An 8,692-nucleotide genomic window follows, 5' to 3' on the forward strand; every position below is an offset into this window, starting at 1 on the left:
ATCATGAGCCAAAAAAAATAAGTACAAAGTGAAGCACCTAGATACAATCTAAAGCTCCAAAACTCCACCAAAAAAAAAAAAAAAAAAAAAAAAAAAAAAAAAAAAAAAAACTCTCCCTATCTCTATCCATATGTATTCTCCCTTTTTGTGACGAATTGCCAAAGGGTAGTCAAGACTCATCATCAAAAGGAGGTGGTGATGGTGACCGTCTAAAGCTCGCCAAATCTGCACGCAAAGCCTGAAGCTTCGTGAGCACATCCACCAAAAACTGACCATGAGTCGCCTAAATGGTCATGATAGTGTCTAACATATGACGAATGCTAGAATCATCCAAAGTAGAAGGTGGAGGAGCAGCAACAGTAGTCGGACCAACATACTCATCAGCAGTCGGATCACCTGAAGAAGGAGGCTGGAAGAAGACTAACTCTAGGGCGTTTAGAGCTAGCTCGCATTTAAGCAGCTCTCTGCCTAAGGAAGGTGGCAACTATAGGAGCTATAATGTGTACAAGCTCAAAAGCAAGAAACTCATCTAAACCTAAATGCAATAAAATCCGATGAATAAAAACCGAGAAGAAAAGAGCATGAGCAGAAGAACTACTCCTATGAACCTCAACCAAGGATCGAATGAAAAGATGAGGAAAACTCATAGGAGCATCTATCACAAGGGCATACAAAAATGCACATCTCTTGATAGGAATGGTGTGCAAGTGAGAGATGGGCCAAATAGAATGGCAAGAAATCCGAAAAAACAAGTAATGAATCATGGTCAACTCATGAGAAGTGATTCGAGGATCAGTACCCCACTGAATGGAAGTACCAGTCAGATATGACATTATGTCATCAAGTGGAGGTAACTCATCATAAAGGTACATAGGCTACTGTACCTTAGGCACCCTAAGAGCAGAGGCCACTACTGAAGAAGTAATGACATACTATTCACCCCGTATCCAACTCTTCATAAATTGAGTGTTGGAATCATTGGAGTGGACAGAAAGGTTCGAGTAGAACTCTCTAATCAAGATAGCCAGAGGAGGATGGTCTATATCCATCAAAGGCAACCATCCCCTACGCTCAAAATTTCTCCTAATTTCCTAATCAAGCTCATCTAAAACAACTTTTCTCTCAGCCCACACAGATCTAAGAATGTTCAACTTCTCATAAGTCTCCTGGTTTTTCTCACTAAGAAACCTCTCACTATCAAAAGCTAGAGTAGAAGAGGAGATGGATGTCCTATAGGCTCTAGTCTTCCTAACCATGATGCTAAGGATTGGAAAAAAAAAAAAAAAAAAACCCTAAGGGAAGACTGCAATAGACATGGTTAGAGCACAAAAAAAAATAAAAAACAACAATCTATATGATGCATGAACAGAATAACCACATGATGCATGCTCTAATGCAATGAAAACAGTCCAATTATACTTTTAAAAAAAAACACAGAATTGGCTTGAACATAAAGTTCTAGAACAAAAATCCAAACTTTGAAAAACCCAATTTCAAAAATCTCAACAAATTGATCAATTTATCATTACATAAGTTAGATAACAGTATATAATGACATAATTAATCAATTACACAAGCCAATTTCATCAAATTAATCTCAATTGAACAAAATCCCCAAATTCAGTGAGTTTCAAGCCCTAGGATTTTCAATTCTTCTCAAATCACAAAATTGATCAAATTAAACTATGAGGAACATGTTTACATCATCCAATAACAAAAACCCATTGATCAATTGTGAAAGAAAACATCTCAAACATCAAAAACCCAAAAAACTATTAGGTTCGAAAATTTCCCTAAAATGCATGAAAAAATGCAAGAAAAATGAAATTAAACCAAAAAATAAAGGGTAGAATGGTCTTACCGATGATAGATGACAAAAAACTTGAGAAAAATTGGAAGGAAAATGACAAAAAATTGATAATGAATTTGGATCGGTCAAAGAAAGTGAGAAAAGCTTTTTGAAAACTTTTGAAATAGTGAAGAACACGTGAAAATCTCATGTTTTAAAAAACTCTTTGACCGATTTTCGATCGGTCGAAAAATGGTTCGATCGATCCAGCATCAATCGAGTAGCGATCGAGTTAGGCAGATTCAAACCAAAATTTTAATCGCAAATTCGATTGGTCGAGCAATAGGTTCAATCAATTGAAAATCTAGAAAAATCAAATTATTGAAAAACATAGCATTTTAATGGAGAAACTCCTCAAAACACAATGTAAAATGCATGGTTATGAGATGAAAAGGTTTTCAAAAACTCTTGAATTTAACCCAAATCTTTCAAAAACAAGATTTTCAATCAAATTGTCCTCAAATCTCAAATTTTAAACACATTTTGCATTAAAATCAATGAACTTTTAATCTTGGATAGCCACAACAAGATCACACACAATATAATGTTCCAAGTTTAGCAAAGAGTAACTTATGTAGTGTGTGCAACTAGTAAAAACTTGAGATATATGTGAGGTGATAAGTAAATAATGATCAATCACAATTTCTACAAAATTCATCACATAAGTTTGAAAGAAACAATCATCTAAAGAAGTACATCATATAACTCTCACATCTCCTAGAATAAAAACTTGCAATCATGTAAGTTTCTTGATTTGCCTCATAATGTACACACCAATTTTATTTGATTGTGAAGTAATTATATCCCAATAATGTACACACCAATTTTGTCATTTAATCCAAGGCTACACCTTATGTTCTTTTTGTGCATGTGCTACATTTTCTCGAGTACAAAATCTTATGATATGCACTAAGGTGTTTATGATTGACTAGTAAACAGTGGTGAGATAGTTATTTATGCCTTTCTCATTAAGTTCAAGTCCAACAATCAAAGGCATGTGACTTTAAGATCAAGATCATGTGATCAAAAACAATAATCAACTCCCACACAACATGCACTACAAAACTCAAACTAGTAAAGTGCAATAAAATAAACTCATCCAAGCTAAACAAAGTACATAAACATGTTATGTAAAGATAATATGGCCACCCTTGATTTCAAATCTACGAAAAATAATGCAAAACACATTTTTCTTCCCTTTTCCTCCTTTTTTTTATTTTTTTTATTTATTAAAAAAAAAAACCCCTAGCATGAAATGCATGAATGTTATGCAATGCAAATCCTAGAAACAAAGAAAACAAAAACAGCAAAGAAGAATGGTCACAAAGAATAAAGAGATGAAGCACAAGGATCATGTCAAAAAGACTCAATTAGATCGAGCATTTTGCATCCAAAACTTTTTAGATGCAACTCTTGTATTGGAGTTATTATTCATATTAGAATGTTGAGCAACTCCAGGATTGAAATAAAGGTTTAAAGCCTTTATCAATTCACTAATAAGTACCATGAGATTTTGTGCTTGAGGCACAGGTACTTTTGGCTTATTTGCTCACTTAGCAACTTGCAACTTGAAATAGTTTGGACGAATGTGCCCAAACTTTCCACAAAAATGACAAACTCATGCAGGTCTATCATTTAACTTGTCCTTAGGAGGGTTAAGAGTCTTAGGTTTAGACTCTTTGAGATCAACCATAATCTTCTTAGAAGGTGTAACTTCTGTTGGTTTGATAATCTCACTCACGGGAGGCTCAAAAAAAAAAAAAACAAAGTTTGTGGAATGATTCTTAGGCATAGAGATGCTATCTTCAAAACCTAGACCAGTTTTGTCTAAGGGAGACTTCTGAATACTCAACATGTGTTCAAGTTTAGAACTAGCAATCCTATTTATTTGTTCTCTAGCAACAAATAATTCAAGTTCCAAATTTTTAACTTTATCAAGCAAACATGTTCTCAGTCTTCACCTTATCAAGCAATTCATTATCATCAAACAATTTCAAGAGCAAATTCTTCTTATCAAGTTTAAGAGAAGCAATTTTTTGTAAGCCTAAATCAACATTCATAGCATCCTTTGCAGCAACCTTGCAAAGTTTATTATAGACTTCTTGCAAATCAGTACTCTCAGAGAGTTCCCCATCAGAAGGGTTCTCATCAACCACAACACTTTCATCAACTATAGCAATAGCTGTGAAAGTAATGAAGTTTCCATCCTCATCACTACCAGATTCATGATCAGAAACTTCATCATCACTAAGGATTACAGCCATAGTTTTACCCTTTGATCTCAAGAATGTAGAACATTCTGATTTCACATGATCATACCCTTGACAACCAAAACATTGTTGACCCATAGAATTATTAGAGGTTTGACCTACTTTCTCTTTAGGTTTTTCATTATTGTTCACCTTAGTGGATTCATTCCTTCTGAAATTTCTAGGTTCAACATTGTTTTTACCTCTTGCCCTTCTATTATTGTTCATAAGAAAGTTTCTAAAATTCTTGGTAAGGTAAGCAATCTCTGTAGCAGAGATTTCGTCATCAAATCAATTCCCTTCAACATCATCAACTGACTTAAGAGCCATTGATTTGGATTTGTTTGTTTTGGGTAGGTCTAACTTATAGGACTGGACAGATCCTACAAGTTCATCAATAGGGATGGAGTCCACATCCTTGCTCTCAGTTATGGCAGTCACTTTGGGTTTAAAGTTCTCAGTCAAGGATCTAAGTATCTTCCTAACAATTTTAAATTGATCATAGATTTCACCCAAATTATAAGCAAAGTTAACAATATCATTCAATTTAAGATAGAATTCATCAAAACATTCATCATCTGACATTCTAATACTATCAAATCTAGTAGTTAACTGCTACAGTTTGTTAATCTTCACTGCCTTCATGCATAGTTTGGAGAATATTCCATGCCTTTGTGCCTTCGTGCACAAACAGATTAATTTAGTTATTTAGCCAAGTGATTAACTTAAGTAAATTATATAAATTTAGTAAATTATATAAATTTAGGTTAACACGAATAAATCATATCATTGAAACAATACGGAAAATAAAAAATACAACGATATGATAACCCAGGAAAACCAAACCAGTAAAAAACTTGAGGAGGATTTAACCTAGCTATCCTCAAGGTAAAACATATCCACTTTGAAAGAATTGAAGTTTTACAATAGCGACTTAGACCACTAACATCCTATTACTACCTCGAGTAGAAAACTTACTACCATGACCACGTGAAATCTACAAGTCCACAAACTACTTCTTTCTTGGATTCATAGCAACCACAAGTACTCCCACTTGTGTTTTCTTTAAGTTCTTTTATGCAACAACTGAAACGATCACCAAGCTCTTGACATCAATCTCGATCTTGATAGCCTTAAGTATGTATAAAAGCAAATACTTCTAGATCTCACAAGAGATTCATACATTCAGCATAAACAATAACAGTAAAACGTGGCTAGGGTTTTTCCTTTTATACTTAAAGCAAAACATAAACCCTACACGTCATATGGGCTTGGGCTTGAGTTGGAAAATTCTGCAAAAAAACAATTTGCACGAGCTTCAATCGATCGAGTCTAATTTTCGATCAATCGAGCTTTGTAGATTTACACAATAAACCCTGCAGTACACTTGATTCCAACTTTACACAAAAACACACTTTGAGCTACCTAAATCTAGACTAAATATTTTGATCATGGTTTGCCAACATTACACATTAAAATTCTAATACATTAATTCCTAATTTCTTAGAACCTAACATTCTTCACCCTAGAAATCAATGTTAGTTTATCATGCTAATGTGCTATATATATTATACTCCTAACATTTTCTAGCTATAAAAGACCAACATCATAACTCTAGATCTCTCTCTCATTCTTGCAATTGTACTCTCTCACTCTCTCTCATTCTTGCAATTGTTAAATCTCATTCTCTCTCTCTCTCTCTCTCTCTCTCTCTCTCTCTCTCTCTCTCTCTCTCTCTCTCTCTCTCTCTCTCTCTCTCTCTCTCTCTCTCTCTCTCTCTCTCTCTCTCTCTCTCAATTGTTAATTCAGCCATGTTCTCTTCAACCAATATTTCATTAAAAAAAAAACAGTAAAAACAATACAACCTTTGCCCAGGTACTTTTATTTGATATCCTTCTCATTCTCTTAGTCCCTATAATATATATTACTAAGTCAATATATTAAGATAGCCCATATAATAAATACATAACTTCTTTTTGTATTATTTCATGGATGACATTGAAGTTCCTCAATATTTCATTTGCCCCATTTCCCTTCAAATAATGAAAGACCCTGTGACCACCATAACAAGCACCACATACGACCGGGAATGCATTGAACAATGGCTACTTACTAGCAAGAAGACAACCTATCCAGTCACCAAGCAACCATTGCAAAAAGACCCAGACTTAATCCCTAATCATACCTTATGCCGCCTAATCCAAGGTTGGTGCACCCAAAATGCCTCACATGGTATTGATATAATTCCTATTCCTAAACCACCTCTAGACAAGTTTCAAGTACTCAAACTCATCAAACACCTTTGGCAACCTGAGCTTCCGCTCAAAACTATTAAGCAATTGGTGTCACTTGCAGCTGAAAATGAAAAGAATAGGAAATATATGATAGAAGCTGGTTTGCCAAAAGAGATGTTAGTGTTTATTGTAACATGTTTCAAACAAGGCCAAATTGATGGTCTTGAAGAAGCTCTTGGTATACTTAATTTATTCAAATCCCTTCAGTTGAAACAAAGCCAATTTTTTTTAGAAAATCATGATCTTATCATCAAAACATTGACATGGGTTTTAGGTTGTGAAATGAAAAATCAAGTCACGGTGAAGTCTCACATGATGTTAGTGTTGAAGACGATCATTGAAGCTTGTACAAGCTCAAATGTACTAGAATTAGTGACTCCTGAATTCTTTAAAAGGAAAGTAGAAGTTTTAAGAAGTGGGATTACTCAACAAGGAATCAATGCCGCTTTGGACGTGTTGTTAGAGGCTTGTGCATGGAGTAGAAATCTAATCAGGATGATTGAAGCCAACACAGTTTTTGAGCTCATTGAGCTTGAATTGAGTTTTCCTGAAAAGAAAACCACAGAGCTTATTTTAGGGATACTATGTAATTTGTGTTCTTGTCTTGATGGGAGAGCTCAGTTTTTAAGTCATAGAGGAAGCATTGATGTGGTCTCTATGAAGATCTTAGGCATTTCACCAAAAGCCGATGATCGAGCAGTTTTGATTCTTTCAATGATATGTAAGTTTTTCGGGACATAGATGGTGCTTTAAGAAATGTTGAAGGTAGGGGCTGTGGAAAAGCTTAGCTTATTGACCAAAATTGATTGTGCTTCATTTTTGAAAGAGGAAGCAAGTGAAATCCTCAGGTTACTATTAGGACAAATGTGGTTCACATGTTAAGAACATATGTCATGATTTTATGTAATTGGCTAATCCTTTGACAAAACGCACTTTACTTGTATTTGGGTAGATCTAGGATAAGGTTTAATACTTCAAGAAACTGTGTTTCAAGATCAAGTGTTGAAATCATCAAGTCTGTCCAAGAAACAATTGAAGAAGTGCTGAGTTTTTAAAGCTCGATAGCTACTCAACAGCTGCTCGACACCTTCTCAACAGCTAAGCTATCTATTAAGTCTCTTAAGGTGTTTCTTATCGCAATCTCGACACCTTCTTGATAGCCGGTTGATCGATCGAGAAATCTTCTGTCTCCTCGATAGCTTCTCGACACCTGGTGGATTGATCGAGATGTTCCTCGACACCTGCTTGACATCTTATTTGTCGAGCTTTATGAATTTCAGATTTTCAGATCTGATTTTCAGCCCATGCTGACATGTATGTGTAGGGTTTATTTTCTCACAACCCTAGACCTATATAAGGCTTATTGTAGAGGCCATCACATAAAAGAATACAAGGAGAACATATGCAAAAGGTGACCGATGCCTTATTCTCTCTGAAAGAAGCTACTGCGTCTTTGCGCCTTAGGGTTTTGTAACTAAGTGCTTCTTGATCTTCATTGTTGATAAAGTGAAGAACTTTGCAGACAACATCTTCTTCTAGTTGGTGATTAAGTCGCGTATTGGGATCCGCGCAATTGATTAGTCACATACTGGGATTCGTGCATCAAAGGGTGGCATTCATATATTAAAGAGTTCAAAGGTTCTGAAGCGGTAAAAGGTTTCTGCTGTAAGTTCATCTATGGGGATTGTAGAGTCTAGGAACAAAGGTTTTGTACTAGATCTAAAACTTCTCTTTACTATAGTAAATTGCTTTTCGGAAAGGTTTTCCCCCAGGTTTTTTACTGTGAAACTAGTTTGTTTCATTGGTTTTCCTGGGTCATCATATCTTGTCTTTTTTTTTTTTTTTTTCCGCTGCATGACTTTGACATGATATTGATGTTTGTTTGTTTTAACAAGTTTTATTCATAATAAATCTAATTAACAACTTGGGTTTAAAACTTGTTAATTCTATCAACCGGGGTCTAAATTTTCCAACAGTTACATTTTCCGGAGTGGAAGGATTCTCCTTGCATTGATCGATTTCAAGGTATCAGAGTTAAACCTAGGTAAAATGCAATGATCACCTTCTTCATATATATATATATATATATATATATATATTGTTGAACACATATAGGCAAAACGAGCTGCATGTAATTACTTTGACACCACTTTTGCCTGTGACTAATGTTAATATCATATTATATAGTAAAAGAAATCTAAACTTGATTAGCAATATGATTTTTTTTAGGGTAAATTGCAAATTACATTCCTAAAGTTTGGAGGTGATTGAATTTTACACCTTGAAGTTTTAGAATTTGG

At 34.7% G+C, this 8,692-nt stretch overlaps 1 pseudogene; it reads left to right on the forward strand.

Annotated features, from left to right (window-relative positions):
* The first annotated feature begins 6,086 nt into the window (after positions 1 to 6,086).
* LOC126691027 (E3 ubiquitin-protein ligase PUB24-like) lies at positions 6,087 to 7,274 on the forward strand (annotated as a pseudogene).
* Positions 7,275 to 8,692: the final 1,418 nt, after the last annotated feature.

Source organism: Quercus robur, chromosome 7 (genome assembly GCF_932294415.1).
Source record: "Quercus robur chromosome 7, dhQueRobu3.1, whole genome shotgun sequence".
NCBI lineage: Eukaryota > Viridiplantae > Streptophyta > Magnoliopsida > Fagales > Fagaceae > Quercus > Quercus robur.